The sequence below is a fragment of the Myotis daubentonii genome, chromosome X (genome assembly GCF_963259705.1).
Source record: "Myotis daubentonii chromosome X, mMyoDau2.1, whole genome shotgun sequence".
NCBI lineage: Eukaryota > Metazoa > Chordata > Mammalia > Chiroptera > Vespertilionidae > Myotis > Myotis daubentonii.
In genome coordinates this window covers 77061570-77082849 of record NC_081861.1, presented here as the reverse complement: position 1 = coordinate 77082849, position 21280 = coordinate 77061570, and positions in this window count along the sequence as shown.

Genomic DNA, 21280 nt, shown 5'->3' with positions numbered 1-21280 from the left:
AAGTGTTTCTTACAAATTTTTTATCATTTCTGGAAACTATTGTTGCGTATTTGAAGAGTTTTACCACAATTAGAGAGTGTTCCTACAACTATATACTGGAATCCGCAGCATTTTAACTGATTCACACAGAAAACGCTAGAGAACTTAGGCCTCAATTTTAAACATAAACAGTTTATTGCACACTTACAGTCTTTCTATACAAATTTTGAGCTGTATAAACCTGAAATCCTAATATTGGAAAGCCAATTCAAGTGAAAACTCTCCCTAAACTAGCCGGAGTTGTAAATATTATCAGTTTTCTGGCTATGTCCCACCTTTCCACTGGTAACCTCCGTGATTGAAAACGGCTGGAAATGTAGTAAGAATCTATTTGCTTTTATTTCAAGTGTTTCTTACAAGTTTTTTTTACCATTTCTGGAAACTATAATTGCGTATTTGAAGAGTTTTACCACAATTAGAGAGTGTTCCTACAACTACATACTGGAATCGTCAGCATTTTAACTGATTCACACAGGAAACACCAGAGAAATCGGCCTCCAATTGTAAAAATAAACAGTATAGTCTTCACGTACAGTCTTTCTACACAACTTTTGAGCTGAATAAACCTGAATTCCTAATATTTGAAAGCGAACTCAAGTGAAAACTCACCCTAAACTAGATGGAGTTGTAAGTATTATCAGTTTTCTGGTCATGACCCAGCTTTCCACTGGTAAACTCAGTGATTGAAAACGGCTGGAAATGTAGTAAGAGTAAATTTCCTTTCATTTCAAGTGTTTCTTACAAGTTTCTTTTTTCATTTCTGGAAGCTATAATTGCGTATTTGAAGAGTTTTACCACAATTAGAGAGTGTTCCTACAACTATATACTGGAATCGGCAGCATTTTAAGTGATTCACACAGAAAACACCAGAGAAATTCGGCTTCCAATTGTAAACATAAACTGTATAGTCTTCACTTAGAGTCTTTCTACACAAATTTTGAGATGTATAAACCTGAATTCGTAAAATTTGAAAGCGAACTCAAGTGAAAACTCACCCTAAAATAGACTGAGTTTTAAGTATTATCAGTTTTCTGGTCATGACCCAGCTTTCCACTGGTAACCTCCGTGATTGAAAACGCCCAGAAATGTAGTAAGAATAAATTTCCTTTCATTTCAAGTGTTTCTTACAAGTTTTTTTTATCATTTCTGGAAACTATAATTGTGTATATGAAGAGTTTTACCACAATTAGAGAGTGTTCCTACAACTATATACTGGAATCCGCAGCATTTTAACTGATTCACACAGAAAACGCCAGAAAAATTAGGCCTCAATTTTAAACATAAACAGTATATTGCACACTTACAGTCTTTCTATACAAATTTTGAGCTGTATAAACCTGAAATCCTAATATTTGAAAGCCAATTCAAGTGAAAACTCTCCCTAAACTACCCGGAGTTGTAAATATTATCAGTTTTCTGGCTATGTCCCACCTTTCCACTGGTAACCTCCGTGATTGAAAACGGCTGGAAATGTCGTAAGAATCTATTTGCTTTTATTTCAAGTGTGTCTTATAAGTTTTTTATCATTACTGGAAACAATAATTGCGTATTTGAAGAGGTTTACCACAATTAGAGAGTGTTCCTACAACTACATACTGGAATCGGCAGCATTTTAAGTGATTCACACAGGAAACACCAGAGAAATTCGGCCTCCAATTGTAAACATAAAAAGTATAGTCCTCACTTACAGTCTTTCTACACAAAATTTGAGCTGTATAAACCTGAATTCCTAATATTTGAAAGCGACCTCAAGTGAAAACTCACTCTAAACTAGATTGTGTTGTAAGTATTATCAGTTTTCTGGTCATTACCCAGATTTCCTGTGGTACCCTCCGTGATTGAAAACGGCTGGAAATGTAGTAAGAATCAAGTTCCTTTTATTTCAAGTGTTTCTTACAAGTTATTTATCATTTCTGGAAACTATAATTGCGTATTTGAAGAGTTTTACCACAATTAGAGAGTTTTCCTACAACTACATACTGGAATCGTCAGCATTTTAAGTGATTCACACAGAAAACACCAGAGAAATTCGGCTTCCAATTGTAAACATAAACTGTATAGTCTTCACTTAGAGTCTTTCTACACAAATTTTGAGCTGTATAAACCTGAATTCGTAAAATTTGAAAGCGAACTCAAGTGAAAACTCACCCTAAAATAGACTGAGTTTTAAGTATTATCAGTTTTCTGGTCATGACCCAGCTTTCCACTGGTAACCTCCGTGATTGAAAACGCCCAGAAATGTAGTAAGAATAAATTTCCTTTCATTTCAAGTGTTTCTTACAAGTTTTTTTTATCATTTCTGGAAACTATAATTGCGTATATGAAGAGTTTTACCACAATTAGAGAGTGTTCCTACAACTATATGCTGGAATCCGCAGCATTTTAACTGATTCACACAGAAAACGCCAGAGAAATTAGGCCTCAATTTTAAACATAAACAGTATATTGCACACTTACAGTCTTTCTAAACTAATTTTGAGCTGTATAAACCTGAAATCCTAATATTTGAAAGCCAATTCAAGTGAAAACTCTCCCTAAACTAGCCGGAGTTGTAAATATTATCAGTTTTCTGGCTATGTCCCACCTTTCCACTGGTAACCTCCGTGATTGAAAACGGCTGGAAATGTAGTAAGAATCTATTTGCTTTTATTTCAAGTGTGTCTTATAAGTTTTTTATCATTACTGGAAACAATAATTGCGTATTTGAAGAGTTTTACCACAATTAGAGAGTTTTCCTACAACTACATACTGGAATCGGCAGCATTTTAACTGATTCACACAGGAAACACCAGAGAAATTCGGCCTCCAATTGTAAACATAAAAAGTATAGTCCTCACTTACAGTCTTTCTACACAAATTTTGTGCTGTATAAACCTGAACTCCTAATATTTGAAAGCGACCTCAAGTGAAAACTCACTCTAAACTAGATGGTGTTGTAAGTATTATCAGTTTTCTGGTCATTACCCAGATTTCCTGTGGTACCCTCAGGGATTGAAAACGGCTGGAAATGTAGTAAGAATCAAGTTCCTTTTATTTCAAGTGTTTCTTACAAGTTATTTATCATTTCTGGAAACTATAATTGCGTATTTGAAGAGTTTTACCACAATTAGAGAGTTTTCCTACAACTACATACTGGAATTGTCAGCATTTTAAGTGATTCACAGAAAAAACACCAGAGAAATTCGGCCTCCATTTGTAAGCATAAACTGTATAGTCTTCACTTACAGTATTTCTACACAAATTTTGAGCTGTATAAACCCGAATTCCTAATATTTGAAAGCGAACTCAAGTGACAACTCACCCTAAAATAGACTGAGTTTTAAGTATTATCAGTTTTCTGGTCATGACCCAGCTTTCCCCTGGTAACCTCCGTGATTGAAAACGGCTAGAAATGTAGTAAGAATAAATTTCCTTTCATTTCAAGTGTTTCTTACAAGTTTTTTATCATTTCTGGAAACTATAATTGCGTATTTGAAGAGTTTTACCACAATTACAGAGTGTTCCTACAACTACATACTGGAATCGTCAGCATTTTAACTGATTCACACAGGAAACACCTGAGAAATTCGGCCTCCAATTGTAAACATAAACAGTATAGTCCTCACTTACAGTCTTTCTACACAAATTATGAGCTGTATAAACCTGAATTCGTAAAATTTGAAAGCGAACTCAAGTGAAAACTCACACTAAAATAGACTGAGTTTTAAGTATTATCAGTTTTCTCTTCATGACCCAGCTTTCCACTGATAACCTCCGTGATTGAAAACGCCCAGAAATGTAGTAAGAATAAATTTCTTTTCATTTCAAGTGTTTCTTACAAATTTTTTATCATTTCTGGAAACTATTGTTGCGTATTTGAAGAGTTTTACCACAATTAGAGAGTGTTCCTACAACTATATACTGGAATCCGCAGCATTTTAACTGATTCACACAGAAAACGCCAGAAAAATTAGGCCTCAATTTTAAACATAAACAGTATATTGCACACTTACAGTCTTTCTAAACTAATTTTGAGCTGTATAAACCTGAAATCCTAATATTTGAAAGCCAATTCAAGTGAAAACTCTCCCTAAACTACCCGGAGTTGTAAATATTATCAGTTTTCTGGCTATGTCCCACCTTTCCACTGGTAACCTCCGTGATTGAAAACGGCTGGAAATGTAGTAAGAATCTATTTGCTTTTATTTCAAGTGTTTCTTACAAGTTTTTTTTATCATTTCTGGAAACTATAATTGCGTATTTGAAGAGTTTTACCACAATTAGAGAGTGTTCCTACAAGTACATACTGGAATCGTCAGCATTTTAACTGATTCACACAGGAAACACCAGAGAAATCGGCCTCCAATTGTAAAAATAAACAGTTTAGTCTTCACGTACAGTCTTTCTACACAACTTTTGAGCTGAATAAACCTGAATTCCTAATATTTGAAAGCGAACTCAAGTGAAAACTCACCCTAAACTAGATGGAGTTGTAAGTATTATCAGTTTTCTGGTCATGACCCAGCTTTCCACTGGTAAACTCCGTGATTGAAAACGGCTGGAAATGTAGTAAGAATAAATTTCCTTTCATTTCAAGTGTTTCTTACAAGTTTCTTTTATCATTTCTGGAAGCTATAATTGCATATTTGAAGAGTTTTACCACAATTAGAGAGTGTTCCTACAACTATATACTGGAATCGGCAGCATTTTAAGTGATTCACACAGAAAACACCAGAGAAATTCGGCTTCCAATTGTAAACATAAACTGTATAGTCTTCACTTAGAGTCTTTCTACACAAATTTTGAGCTGTATAAACCTGAATTCGTAAAATTTGAAAGCGAACTCAAGTGAAAACTCACCCTAAAATAGACTGAGTTTTAAGTATTATCAGTTTTCTGGTCATGACCCAGCTTTCCACTGGTAACCTCCGTGATTGAAAACGCCCAGAAATGTAGTAAGAATAAATTTCCTTTCATTTCAAGTGTTTCTTACAAATTTTTTATCATTTCTGGAAACTATAGTTGCGTATTTGAAGAGTTTTACCACAATTACAGAGTGTTCCTACAACTATATACTGGAATCGTCAGCATTTTAACTGATTCACACAGAAAACGCTAGAGAAATTAGGCCTCAATTTTAAACATAAACAGTTTATTGCACACTTAGTCTTTCTATACAAATTTTGAGCTGTATAAACCTGAAATCCTAATATTTGAAAGCCAATTCAAGTGAAAACTCTCCCTAAACTACCCGGAGTTGTAAATATTATCAGTTTTCTGGCTATGTCCCACCTTTCCACTGGTAACCTCCGTGATTGAAAACGGCTGGAAATGTAGTAAGAATCTATTTGCTTTTATTTCAAGTGTTTCTTACAAGTTTTTTTTATCATTTCTGGAAAGTATAATTGCGTATTTGAAGAGTTTTACCACAATTAGAGAGTGTTCCTACAAGTACATACTGGAATCGTCAGCATTTTAACTGATTCACACAGGAAACACCAGAGAAATCGGCCTCCAATTGTAAAAATAAACAGTTTAGTCTTCACGTACAGTCTTTCTACACAACTTTTGAGCTGAATAAACCTGAATTCCTAATATTTGAAAGCGAACTCAAGTGAAAACTCACCCTAAACTAGATGGAGTTGTAAGTATTATCAGTTTTCTGGTCATGACCCAGCTTTCCACTGGTAAACTCCGTGATTGAAAACGGCTGGAAATGTAGTAAGAATAAATTTCCTTTCATTTCAAGTGTTTCTTACAAGTTTCTTTTATCATTTCTGGAAGCTATAATTGCATATTTGAAGAGTTTTACCACAATTAGAGAGTGTTCCTACAACTATATACTGGAATCGGCAGCATTTTAAGTGATTCACACAGAAAACACCAGAGAAATTCGGCTTCCAATTGTAAACATAAACTGTATAGTCTTCACTTAGAGTCTTTCTACACAAATTTTGAGCTGTATAAACCTGAAATCGTAAAATTTGAAAGCGAACTCAAGTGAAAACTCACCCTAAAATAGACTGAGTTTTAAGTATTATCAGTTTTCTGGTCATGACCCAGCTTTCCACTGGTAACCTCCGTGATGGAAAACGCCCAGAAATGTAGTAAGAATAAATTTCCTTTCATTTCAAGTGTTTCTTACAAATTTTTTATCATTTCTGGAAACTATAGTTGCGTATTTGAAGAGTTTTCCACAATTACAGAGTGTTCCTACAACTATATACTGGAATCCTCAGCATTTTAACTGATTCACACAGAAAACGCTAGAGAAATTAGGCCTCAATTTTAAACATAAACAGTTTATTGCACACTTACAGTCTTTCTATACAAATTTTGAGCTGTATAAACCTGAAATCCTAATATTTGAAAGCAAATTCTAGTGAAAACTCTCCCTAAACTACCCGGAGTTGTAAATATTATCAGTTTTCTGGCTATGTCCCACCTTTCCACTGGTAACCTCCGTGATTGAAAACGGCTGGAAATGTAGTAAGAATCTATTTGCTTTTATTTCAAGTGTTTCTTACAAGTTTTTTTTATCATTTCTGGAAACTATAATTGCGTATTTGAAGAGTTTTACCACAATTAGAGAGTGTTCCTACAACTACATACTGGAATCATCAGCATTTTAACTGATTCACACAGGAAACACTGGAGAAATCGGCCTCCAATTGTAAAAATAAACACTATAGTCTTCACGTACAGTCTTTCTACACAACTTTTGAGCTGAATAAACCTGAATTCCTAATATTTGAAAGCGAACTCAAGTGAAAACTCACCCTAAACTAGACGGAGTTGTAAGTATTATCAGTTTTCTGGTCATGACCCAGCTTTCCACTGGTAAACTCCGTGATTGAAAACGGCTGGAAATGTAGTAAGAGTAAATTTCCTTTCATTTCAAGTGTTTCTTACAAGTTTCTTTTTTTCATTTCTGGAAGCTATAATTGCGTATTTGAAGAGTTTTACCACAATTAGAGAGTGTTCCTACAACTATATACTGGAATCGGCAGCATTTTAAGTGATTCACACAGAAAACACCAGAGAAATTCGGCTTCCAATTGTAAACATAAACTGTATAGTCTTCACTTAGAGTCTTTCTACACAAATTTTGAGCTGTATAAACCTGAATTCGTAAAATTTGAAAGCGAACTCAAGTGAAAACTCACCCTAAAATAGACTGAGTTCTAAGTATTATCAGTTTTCTGGTCATGACCCAGCTTTCCACTGGTAACCTCCGTGATTGAAAACGCCCAGAAATGTAGTAAGAATAAATTTCCTTTCATTTCAAGTGTTTCTTACAAGTTTTTTTTATCATTTCTGGAAACTATAATTGCGTATAGGAAGAGTTTTACCACAATTAGAGAGTGTTACTACAACTATATACTGGAATCCTCAGCATTTTAACTGATTCACACAGAAAACGCCAGAGAAATTAGGCCTCAATTTTAAACATAAACAGTATATTGCACACTTACAGTCTTTCTAAACTAATTTTGAGCTGTATAAACCTGAAATCCTAATATTTGAAAGCCAATTCAAGTGAAAACTCTCCCTAAACTACCCGGAGTTGTAAATATTATCAGTTTTCTGGCTATGTCCCACCTTTCCACTGGTAACCTCCGTGATTGAAAACGGCTGGAAATGTAGTAAGAATCTATTTGCTTTTATTTCAAGTGTTTCTTATAAGTTTTTTATCATTACTGGAAACAATAATTGCGTATTTGAAGAGGTTTACCACAATTAGAGAGTGTTCCTACAACTACATACTGGAATCGGCAGCATTTTAACTGATTCACATAGGAAACACCAGAGAAATTCGGCCTCCAATTGTAAACATAAAAAGTATAGTCCTCACTTACAGTCTTTCTACACAAAATTTGAGCTGTATAAACCTGAATTCCTAATATTTGAAAGCGACCTCAAGTGAAAACTCACTCTAAACTAGATGGTGTTGTAAGTATTATCAGTTTTCTGGTCATTACCCAGATTTCCTGTGGTACCCTCCGTGATTGAAAACGGCTGGAAATGTAGTAAGAATCAAGTTCCTTTTATTTCAAGTGTTTCTTACAAGTTATTTATCATTTCTGGAAACTATAATTGCGTATTTGAAGAGTTTTACCACAATTAGAGAGTTTTCCTACAACTACATACTGGAATCGTCAGCATTTTAACTGATTCACAGAGGAAACACCAGAGAAATTCGGCCTCCATTTGTAAACATAAACTGTATAGTCTTCACTTACAGTGTTTCTACACAAATTTTGAGCTGTATAAACCCGAATTCCTAATATTTGAAAGCGAACTCAAGTGACAACTCACCCTCAAATAGACTGAGTTTTAAGTATTATCAGTTTTCTGGTCATGACCCAGCTTTCCCCTGGTAACCTCCGTGATTGAAACCGGCTAGAAATGTAGTAAGAATAAATTTCCTTTCATTTCAAGTGTTTCTTACAAGTTTTTTATCATTTCTGGAAACTATAATTGCGTATTTGAAGAGTTTTACCACAATTAGATAGTGTTCCTACAACTACATACTGGAATCGTCAGCATTTTAACTGATTCACACAGGAAACACCAGAGAAATTCGGCCTCCAATTGTAAACATAAACAGTATAGTCCTCACTTACAGTCTTTCTACACAAATTATGAGCTGTATAAACCTGAATTCGTAAAATTTGAAAGCGAACTCAAGTGAAAACTCACACTAAAATAGACTGAGTTTTAAGTATTATCAGTTTTCTGGTCATGACCCAGCTTTCCACTGGTAACCTCCGTGATTGAAAACGCCCAGAAATGTAGTAAGAATAAATTTCCTTTCATTTCAAGTGTTTCTTACAAATTTTTTTATCATTTCTGGAAACTATAGTGGCGTATTTGAAGAGTTTTACCACAATTAGAGAGTGTTCCTACAACTATATACTGGAATCGTCAGCATTTTAACTGATTCACACAGAAAACGCTAGAGAAATTAGGCCTCAATTTTAAACATAAACAGTTTATTGCACACTTACAGTCTTTCTATACAAATTTTGAGCTGTATAAACCTGAAATCCTAATATTTGAAAGCCAATTCAAGTGAAAACTCTCCCTAAACTACCCGGAGTTGTAAATATTATCAGTTTTCTGGCTATGTCCCACCTTTCCACTGGTAACCTCCGTGATTGAAAACGGCTGGAAATGTAGTAATAATCTATTTGCTTTTATTTCAAGTGTTTCTTACAAGTTTTTTTATCATTACTGGAAACAATAATTGCGTATTTGAAGAGGTTTACCACAATTAGAGAGTGTTCCTACAACTACATACTGGAATCGTCAGCATTTTAACTGATTCACACAGGAAACACCGGAGAAATCGGCCTCCAATTGTAAAAATAAACAGTATAGTCTTCACGTACAGTCTTTCTACACAACTTTTGAGCTGAATAAACCTGAATTCCTAATATTTGAAAGCGAACTCAAGTGAAAACTCACCCTAAACTAGACGGAGTTGTAAGTATTATCAGTTTTCTGGCTATGTCCCACCTTTCCACTGGTAACCTCCGTGATTGAAAACGGCTGGAAATGTAGTAAGAATCTATTTGCTTTTATTTCAAGTGTTTCTTACAAGTTTTTTATCATTTCTGGAAACTATAGTTGCGTATTTGAAGAGTTTTACCACAATTAGAGAGTGTTCCTACAACTATATACTGGAATCCGCAGCATTTTAACTGATTCACACAGAAAACGCCAGAGAAATTAGGCCTCAATTTTAAACATAAACAGTTTATTGCACACTTACAGTCTTTCTATACAAATTTTGAGCTGTATAAACCTGAAATCCGAATATTTGAAAGCCAATTCAAGTGAAAACTCTCCCTAAACTAGCCGGATTTGTAAATATTATCAGTTTTCTGGCTATGTCCCACCTTTCCACTGGTAACCTCCGTGATTGAAAACGGCTGGAAATGTAGTAAGAATCTATTTGCTTGTATTTCAAGTGTGTCTTATAAGTTTTTTATCATTTCTGGAAACAATAATTGCGTATTTGAAGAGTTTTACCACAATTAGAGAGTGTTCCTACAACTACATACTGGAATCGGCAGCATTTTGACTGATTCACACAGGAAACACCAGAGAAATTCGGCCTCCAATTGTAAACATAAAAAGTATAGTCCTCACTTACAGTCTTTCTACACAAATTTTGAGCTGTATAAACCTGAATTCCTAATATTTGAAAGCGACCTCAAGTTAAAACTCACTCTAAACTAGATGGTGTTGTAAGTATTATGAGTTTTCTGGTCATTACCCAGATTTCCTGTGGTACCCTCCGTGATTGAAAACGGCTGGAAATGTAGTAAGAAGCAAGTTCATTTTATTTCAAGTGTTTCTTACAAGTTATTTATCATTTCTGGAAACTATAATTGCGTATTTGAAGAGTTTTACCACAATTAGAGAGTTTTCCTACAACTACATACTGGAATCGTCAGCATTTTAACTGATTCACAGAGGAAACACCAGAGAAATTCGGCCTCCATTTGTAAACATAAACTGTATAGTCTTCACTTACAGTATTTCTACACAAATTTTGAGCTGTATAAACCCGAATTCCTAATATTTGAAAGCGAACTCAAGTGACAACTCACCCTAAAATAGACTGAGTTTAAAGTATTATCAGTTTTCTGGTCACGACCCAGCTTTCCCCTGGTAACCTCCGTGATTGAAAACGGCTAGAAATGTAGTAAGAATAAATTTCCTTTCATTTCAAGTGTTTCTTACAAGTTTTTTATCATTTCTGGAAACTATTGTTGCGTATTTGAAGAGTTTTACCACAATTATAGAGTGTTCCTACAACTACATACTGGAATCGTCAGCATTTTAACTGATTCACACAGGAAACACCAGAGAAATTCGGCATCCAATTGTAAACATAAACAGTATAGTCCTCACTTACAGTCTTTCTACACAAATTATGAGCTGTATAAACCTGAATTCGTAAAATTTGAAAGCGAACTCAAGTGAAAACTCACCCGAAAATAGACTGAGTTTTAAGTATTATCAGTTTTCTGGTCATGACCCAGCTTTCCACTGATAACCTCCGTGATTGAAAACGCCCAGAAATGTAGTAAGAATAAATTTCTTTTCATTTCAAGTGTTTCTTACAAATTTTTTATCATTTCTGGAAACTATTGTTGCGTATTTGAAGAGTTTTACCACAATTAGAGAGTGTTCCTACAACTATATACTGGAATCCGCAGCATTTTAACTGATGCACACAGAAAACGCTAGAGAACTTAGGCCTCAATTTTAACCATAAACAGTTTATTGCACACTTACAGTCTTTCTATACAAATTTGGAGCTGTATAAACCTGAAATCCTAATATTTGAAAGCCAATTCAAGTGAAAACTCTCCCTAAACTACCCGGAGTTGTAACTATTATCAGTTTTCTGGCTATGTCCCACCTTTCCACTGGTAACCTCCGTGATTGAAAACGGCTGGAAATGTAGTAAGAATCTATTTGCTTTTATTTCAAGTGTTTCTTACAAGTTTTTTTATCATTTCTGGAAACTATAATTGCGTATTTGAAGAGTTTTACCACAATTAGAGAGTGTTCCTACAACTACATACTGGAATCGTCAGCATTTTAACTGATTCACACAGGAAACACCAGAGAAATCGGCCTCCAATTGTAAAAATAAACAGTATAGTCTTCACGTACAGTCTTTCTACACAACTTTTGAGCTGAATAAACCTGAATTCCTAATATTTGAAAGCGAACTCAAGTGAAAACTCACCCTAAACTAGATGGAGTTGTAAGTATTATCAGTTTTCTGGTCATGACCCAGCTTTCCACTGGTAAACTCAGTGATTGAAAACGGCTGGAAATGTAGTAAGAGTAAATTTCCTTTCATTTCAAGTGTTTCTTACAAGTTTCTTTTTTCATTTCTGGAAGCTATAATTGCGTATTTGAAGAGTTTTACCACAATTAGAGAGTGTTCCTACAACTATATACTGGAATCGGCAGCATTTTAAGTGATTCACACAGAAAACACCAGAGAAATTCGGCTTCCAATTGTAAACATAAACTGTATAGTCTTCACTTAGAGTCTTTCTACACAAATTTTGAGCTGTATAAACCTGAATTCGTAAAATTTGAAAGCGAACTCAAGTGAAAACTCACCCTAAAATAGACTGAGTTTTAAGTATTATCAGTTTTCTGGTCATGACCCAGCTTTCCACTGGTAACCTCCGTGATTGAAAACGCCCAGAAATGTAGTAAGAATAAATTTCCTTTCATTTCAAGTGTTTCTTACAAGTTTTTTTTATCATTTCTGGAAACTATAATTGCGTATATGAAGAGTTTTACCACAATTAGAGAGTGTTCCTACAACTATATGCTGGAATCCGCAGCATTTTAACTGATTCACACAGAAAACGCCAGAAAAATTAGGCCTCAATTTTAAACATAAACAGTATATTGCACACTTACAGTCTTTCTAAACTAATTTTGAGCTGTATAAACCTGAAATCCTAATATTTGAAAGCCAATTCAAGTGAAAACTCTCCCTAAACTAGCCGGAGTTGTAAATATTATCAGTTTTCTGGCTATGTCCCACCTTTCCACTGGTAACCTCCGTGATTGAAAACGGCTGGAAATGTAGTAAGAATCTATTTGCTTTTATTTCAAGTGTTTCTTATAAGTTTTTTATCATTACTGGAAACAATAATTGCGTATTTGAAGAGTTTTACCACAATTAGAGAGTGTTCCTACAAGTACATACTGGAATCGTCAGCATTTTAACTGATTCACACAGGAAACACCAGAGAAATCGGCCTCCAATTGTAAAAATAAACAGTTTAGTCTTCACGTACAGTCTTTCTACACAACTTTTGAGCTGAATAAACCTGAATTCCTAATATTTGAAAGCGAACTCAAGTGAAAACTCACCCTAAACTAGATGGAGTTGTAAGTATTATCAGTTTTCTGGTCATGACCCAGCTTTCCACTGGTAAACTCCGTGATTGAAAACGGCTGGAAATGTAGTAAGAATAAATTTCCTTTCATTTCAAGTGTTTCTTACAAGTTTCTTTTATCATTTCTGGAAGCTATAATTGCATATTTGAAGAGTTTTACCACAATTAGAGAGTGTTCCTACAACTATATACTGGAATCGGCAGCATTTTAAGTGATTCACACAGAAAACACCAGAGAAATTCGGCTTCCAATTGTAAACATAAACTGTATAGTCTTCACTTAGAGTCTTTCTACACAAATTTTGAGCTGTATAAACCTGAATTCGTAAAATTTGAAAGCGAACTCAAGTGAAAACTCACCCTAAAATAGACTGAGTTTTAAGTATTATCAGTTTTCTGGTCATGACCCAGCTTTCCACTGGTAACCTCCGTGATTGAAAACGCCCAGAAATGTAGTAAGAATAAATTTCCTTTCATTTCAAGTGTTTCTTACAAGTTTTTTTTATCATTTCTGGAAACTATAATTGCGTATAGGAAGAGTTTTACCACAATTAGAGAGTGTTCCTACAACTATATACTGGAATCCGCAGCATTTTAACTGATTCACACAGAAAACGCCAGAAAAATTAGGCCTCAATTTTAAACATAAACAGTATATTGCACACTTACAGTCTTTCTAAACTAATTTTGAGCTGTATAAAACTGAAATCCTAATATTTGAAAGCCAATTCAAGTGAAAACTCTCCCTAAACTAGCCGGAGTTGTAAATATTATCAGTTTTCTGGCTATGTCCCACCTTTCCACTGGTAACCTCCGTGATTGAAAACGGCTGGAAATGTAGTAAGAATCTATTTGCTTTTATTTCAAGTGTTTCTTACAAGTTTTTTATCATTTCTGGAAACTATAGTTGCGTATTTGAAGAGTTTTACCACAATTAGAGAGTGTTCCTACAACTATATACTGGAATCGTCAGCATTTTAACTGATTCACACAGAAAACGCCAGAGAAATTAGGCCTCAATTTTAAACATAAACAGTTTATTGCACACTTACAGTCTTTCTATACAAATTTTGAGCTGTATAAACCTGAAATCCTAATATTTGAAAGCCAATTCAAGTGAAAACTCTCCCTAAACTAGCCGGAGTTGTAAATATTATCAGTTTTCTGGCTATGTCCCACCTTTCCACTGGTAACCTCCGTGATTGAAAACGGCTGGAAATGTAGTAAGAATCTATTTGCTTGTATTTCAAGTGTGTCTTATAAGTTTTTTATCATTTCTGGAAACAATAATTGCGTATTTGAAGAGTTTTACCACAATTAGAGAGTGTTCCTACAACTACATACTGGAATCGGCAGCATTTTGACTGATTCACACAGGAAACACCAGAGAAATTCGGCCTCCAATTGTAAACATAAAAAGTATAGTCCTCACTTACAGTCTTTCTACACAAATTTTGAGCTGTATAAACCTGAATTCCTAATATTTGAAAGCGACCTCAAGTGAAAACTCACTCTAAACTAGATGGTGTTGTAAGTATTATCAGTTTTCTGGTCATTACCCAGATTTCCTGTGGTACCCTCCGTGATTGAAAACGGCTGGAAATGTAGTAAGAATCAAGTTCATTTTATTTCAAGTGTTTCTTACAAGTTATTTATCATTTCTGGAAACTATAATTGCGTATTTGAAGAGTTTTACCACAATTAGAGAGTTTTCCTACAAAAACATACTGGAATCGTCAGCATTTTAACTGATTCACAGAGGAAACACCAGAGAAATTCGGCCTCCATTTGTAAACATAAACTGTATAGTCTTCACTTACAGTATTTCTACACAAATTTTGAGCTGTATAAACCCGAATTCCTAATATTTGAAAGCGAACTCAAGTGACAACTCACCCTAAAATAGACTGAGTTTAAAGTATTATCAGTTTTCTGGTCACGACCCAGCTTTCCCCTGGTAACCTCCGTGATTGAAAACGGCTAGAAATGTAGTAAGAATAAATTTCCTTTCATTTCAAGTGTTTCTTACAAGTTTTTTATCATTTCTGGAAACTATAATTGCGTATTTGAAGAGTTTTACCACAATTACAGAGTGTTCCTACAACTACATACTGGAATCGTCAGCATTTTAACTGATTCACACAGGAAACACCAGAGAAATTCGGCATCCAATTGTAAACATAAACAGTATAGTCCTCACTTACAGTCTTTCTACACAAATTATGAGCTGTATAAACCTGAATTCGTAAAATTTGAAAGCGAACTCAAGTGAAAACTCACCCGAAAATAGACTGAGTTTTAAGTATTATCAGTTTTCTGGTCATGACCCAGCTTTCCACTGATAACCTCCGTGATTGAAAACGCCCAGAAATGTAGTAAGAATAAATTTCTTTTCATTTCAAGTGTTTCTTACAAATTTTTTATCATTTCTGGAAACTATTGTTGCGTATTTGAAGAGTTTTACCACAATTAGAGAGTGTTCCTACAACTATATACTGGAATCCGCAGCATTTTAACTGATTCACACAGAAAACGCTAGAGAACTTAGGCCTCAATTTTAACCATAAACAGTTTATTGCACACTTACAGTCTTTCTATAAAAATTTGGAGCTGTATAAACCTGAAATCCTAATATTTGAAAGCCAATTCAAGTGAAAACTCTCCCTAAACTACCCGGAGTTGTAACTATTATCAGTTTTCTGGCTATGTCCCACCTTTCCACTGGTAACCTCCGTGATTGAAAACGGCTGGAAATGTAGTAAGAATCTATTTGCTTTTATTTCAAGTGTTTCTTACAAGTTTTTTTATCATTTCTGGAAACTATAATTGCGTATTTGAAGAGTTTTACCACAATTAGAGAGTGTTCCTACAACTACATACTGGAATCGTCAGCATTTTAACTGATTCACACAGGAAACACCAGAGAAATCGGCCTCCAATTGTAAAAATAAACAGTATAGTCTTCACGTACAGTCTTTCTACACAACTTTTGAGCTGAATAAACCTGAATTCCTAATATTTGAAAGCGAACTCAAGTGAAAACTCACCCTAAACTAGATGGAGTTGTAAGTATTATCAGTTTTCTGGTCATGACCCAGCTTTCCACTGGTAAACTCAGTGATTGAAAACGGCTGGAAATGTAGTAAGAGTAAATTTCCTTTCATTTCAAGTGTTTCTTACAAGTTTCTTTTTTCATTTCTGGAAGCTATAATTGCGTATTTGAAGAGTTTTACCACAATTAGAGAGTGTTCCTACAACTATATACTGGAATCGGCAGCATTTTAAGTGATTCACACAGAAAACACCAGAGAAATTCGGCTTCCAATTGTAAACATAAACTGTATAGTCTTCACTTAGAGTCTTTCTACACAAATTTTGAGCTGTATAAACCTGAATTCGTAAAATTTGAAAGCGAACTCAAGTGAAAACTCACCCTAAAATAGACTGAGTTTTAAGTATTATCAGTTTTCTGGTCATTACCCAGCTTTCCACTGGTAACCTCCGTGATTGAAAACGCCCAGAAATGTATTAAGAATAAATTTCCTTTCATTTCAAGTGTTTCTTACAAGTTTTTTTATCATTTCTGGAAAATATAATTGCGTATATGAAGAGTTTTACCACAATTAGAGAGTGTTCCTACAACTATATACTGGAATCCGCAGCATTTTAACTGATTCACACAGAAAACGCCAGAAAAATTAGGCCTCAATTTTAAACATAAACAGTATATTGCACACTTACAGTCTTTCTAAACTAATTTTGAGCTGTATAAACCTGAAATCCTAATATTTGAAAGCCAATTCAAGTGAAAACTCTCCCTAAACTAGCCGGAGTTGTAAATATTATCAGTTTTCTGGCTATGTCCCACCTTTCCACTGGTAACCTCCGTGATTGAAAACGGCTGGAAATGTAGTAAGAATCTATTTGCTTTTATTTCAAGTGTTTCTTATAAGTTTTTTATCATTACTGGAAACAATAATTGCGTATTTGAAGAGTTTTACCACAATTAGAGAGTGTTCCTACAACTACATACTGGAATCGTCAGCATTTTAACTGATTCACACAGGAAACACCAGAGAAATTCGGCCTCCAATTGTAAACATAAAAAGTATAGTCCTCACTTACAGTCTTTCTACACAAATTCTGAGCATTATAAATCTGAATTCCTAATATTTGAAAGCGACCTCAAGTGAAAACTCACTCTAAACTAGATGGTGTTGTAAGTATTATCAGTTTTCTGGTCATTACCCAGATTTCCTGTGGTACCCTCCGTGATTGAAAACGGCTGGAAATGTAGTAAGAATCAAGTTCCTTTTATTTCAAGTGTTTCTTACAAGTTATTTATCATTTCTGGAAACTATAATTGCGTATTTGAAGAGTTTTACCACAATTAGAGAGTTTTCCTACAACTACATACTGGAATCGTCAGCATTTTAACTGATTCACAGAGGAAACACCAGAGAAATTCGGCCTCCATTTGTAAACATAAACTGTATAGTCTTCACTTACAGTGTTTCTACACAAATTTTGAGCTGTATAAACCCGAATTCCTAATATTTGAAAGCGAACTCAAGTGACAACTCACCCTAAAATAGACTGAGTTTTAAGTATTATCAGTTTTCTGGTCATGACCCAGCATTCCCCTGGTAACCTCCGTGATTGAAACCGGCTAGAAATGTAGTAAGAATAAATTTCCTTTCATTTGAAGTGTTTCTTACAAGTTTTTTTATCATTTCTGGAAACTATAATTGCGTATTTGAAGAGTTTTACCACAATTAGATAGTGTTCCTACAACTACATACTGGAATCGTCAGCATTTTAACTGATTCACACAGGAAACACCAGAGAAATTCGGCCTCCAATTGTAAACATAAACAGTATCGTCCTCACTTACAGTCTTTCTACACAAATTATGAGCTGTATAAACCTGAATTCGTAAAATTTGAAAGCGAACTCAAGTGAAAACTCACCCTAAAATAGACTGAGTTTTAAGTATTATCAGTTTTCTGGTCATGACCCAGCTTTCCACTGGTAACCTCCGTGATTGAAAACGCCCAGAAATGTAGTAAGAATAAATTTCCTTTCATTTCAAGTGTTTCTTACAAATTTTTTATCATTTCTGGAAACTATAGTTGCGTATTTGAAGAGTTTTACCAAGATTAGAGAGTGTTCCTAAAACTATATACTGGAATCGTCAGCATTTTAACTGATTCACACAGAAAATGCTAGAGAAATTAAGCCTCAATTTTAAACATAAACAGTTTATTGCACACTTACAGTCTTTCTATACAAATTTTGAGCTGTATAAACCTGAAATCCTAATATTTGAAAGCCAATTCAAGTGAAAACTCTCCCTAAACTACCCGGAGTTGTAAATATTATCAGTTTTCTGGCTATGTCCCACCTTTCCACTGGTAACCTCCGTGATTGAAAACGGCTGGAAATGTAGTAAGAATCTATTTGCTTTTATTTCAAGTGTTTCTTACAAGTTTTTTTATCATTTCTGGAAACTATAATTGCGTATTTGAAGAGTTTTACCACAATTAGAGAGTGTTCCTACAACTACATACTGGAAACGTCAGCATTTTAACTGATTCACACAGGAAACACCAGAGAAATCGGCCTCCAATTGTAAAAATAAACAGTATAGTCTTCACGTACAGTCTTTCTACACAACTTTTGAGCTGAATAAACCTGAATTCCTAATATTTGAAAGCGAACTCAAGTGAAAACTCACCCTAAACTAGATGGAGTTGTAAGTATTATCAGTTTTCTGGTCATGACCCAGCTTTCCACTGGTAAACTCCGTGATTGAAAACGGCTGGAAATGTAATAAGAGTAAATTTCCTTTCATTTCAAGTGTTTCTTACAAGTTTCTTTTTTCATTTCTGGAAGCTATAATTGCGTATTTGAAGAGTTTTACCACAATTAGAGAGTGTTCCTAAAACTATATACTGGAATCGGCAGCATTTTAAGTGATTCACACAGAAAACACCAGAGAAATTCGGCTTCCAATTGTAAACATAAACTGTATAGTCTTCACTTAGAGTCTTTCTACACAAATTTTGAGCTGTATAAACCTGAATTCGTAAAATTTGAAAGCGAACTCAAGTGAAAACTCACCCTAAAATAGACTGAGTTTTAAGTATTATCAGTTTTCTGGTCATTACCCAGCTTTCCACTGGTAACCTCCGTGATTGAAAACGCCCAGAAATGTATTAAGAATAAATTTCCTTTCATTTCAAGTGTTTCTTACAAGTTTTTTATCATTTCTGGAAACTATAATTGCGTATAGGAAGAGTTTTACCACAATTAGAGAGTGTTCCTACAACTATATACTGGAATCCGCAGCATTTTAACTGATTCACACAGAAAACGCCAGAAAAATTAGGCCTCAATTTTAAACATAAACAGTATATTGCACACTTACAGTCTTTCTAAACTAATTTTGAGCTGTATAAACCTGAAATCCTAATATTTGAAAGCCAATTCAAGTGAAAACTCTCCCTAAACTAGCCGGAGTTGTAAATATTATCAGTTTTCTGGCTATGTCCCACCTTTCCACTGGTAACCTCCGTGATTGAAAACGGCTGGAAATGTAGTAAGAATCTATTTGCTTTTATTTCAAGTGTTTCTTACAAGTTTTTTTTATCATTTCTGGAAACTATAATTGCGTATTTGAAGAGTTTTACCACAATTAGAGAGTGTTCCTACAACTACATACTGGAATCGTCAGCATTTTAACTGATTCACAGAGGAAACACCAGAGAAATTCGGCCTCCAATTGTAAACATAAACAGTATAGTCTTCACGTACAGTCGTTCTACACAACTTTTGAGCTGAATAAACCTGAATTCCAAATATTTGAAAGCCAATTCAAGTGAAAACTCCTCCTAAACTAGCCGGAGTTGTAAATATTATCAGTTTTCTGGTCAGGTGGTAGCTTTACACTGAAAACGTCCGTGATTGAAAACGGCTGGAAATGCAGTACGAATCTATTTCTTTTTATTTCAAGTGTTTCCTACAAGTTTTTAATCATTTCTGGAAACATAATTGCGTATTTGAAGAGTTTTACCACAATTAGAGAGTGTTCCTACAACTATATACTGGAATCGGCAGCATTTTAACTGATTCACACAGAAAACACCAGAGAAATTCGGCTTCCAATTGTAAACATAAACTGTATAGTCTTCACTTAGAGTCTTTCTACACAAATTTTGAGCTGTATAAACCTGAATTCGTAAAATTTGAAAGCGAACTCAAGTGAAAACTCACCATAAAATAGACTGAGTTTTAAGTATTATCAGTTTTCTGGTCATGACCCAGCTTTCCACTGGTAACCTCCATGATTGAAAACGCCCAGAAATGTAGTAAGAATAAATTTCCTTTCATTTCAAGTGTTTCTTACAAGTTTTTTTTATCATTTCTGGAAACTATAATTGCGTATAGGAAGAGTTTTACCACAATTAGAGAGTGTTCCTACAACTATATACTGGAATCCACAGCATTTTAACTGATTCACACAGAAAACGCCAGAAAAATTAGGCCTCAATTTTAAACATAAACAGTATATTGCACACTTACAGTCTTTCTAAACTAATTTTGAGCTGTATAAACCTGAAATCGTAATATTTGAAAGCCAATTCAAGTGAAAACTCTCCCTAAACTAGCCGGAGTTGTAAATATTATCAGTTTTCTGGCTATGTCCCACCTTTCCACTGGTAACCTCCGTGATTGAAAACGGCTGGAAATGTAGTAAGAATCTATTTGCTTTTATTTCAAGTGTTTCTTATAAGTTTTTTATCATTACTGGAAACAATAATTGCGTATTTGAAGAGTTTTACCACAATTAGAGAGTGTTCCTACAACTACATACTGGAATCGTCAGCATTTTAACTGATTCACACAGGAAACACCAGAGAAATTCGGCCTCCAATTGTAAACATAAAAAGTATAGTCCTCACTTACAGTCTTTCTACACAAATTTTGAGCTGTATAATCCTGAATTCCTAATATTTGAAAGCGACCTCAAGTGAAAACTCACTCTAAACTAGATGGTGTTGTAAGTATTATCAGTTTTCTGGTCATTACCCAGATTTCCTGTGGTACCCTCCGGGATTGAAAACGGCTGGAAATGTAGTAAGAATCAAGTTCCTTTTATTTCAAGTGTTTCTTACAAGTTATTTATCATTTCTGGAAACTATAATTGCGTATTTGAAGAGTTTTACCACAATTAGAGAGTTTTCCTACAACTACATACTGGAATCGTCAGCATTTTAACTGATTCACAGAGGAAACACCAGAGAAAT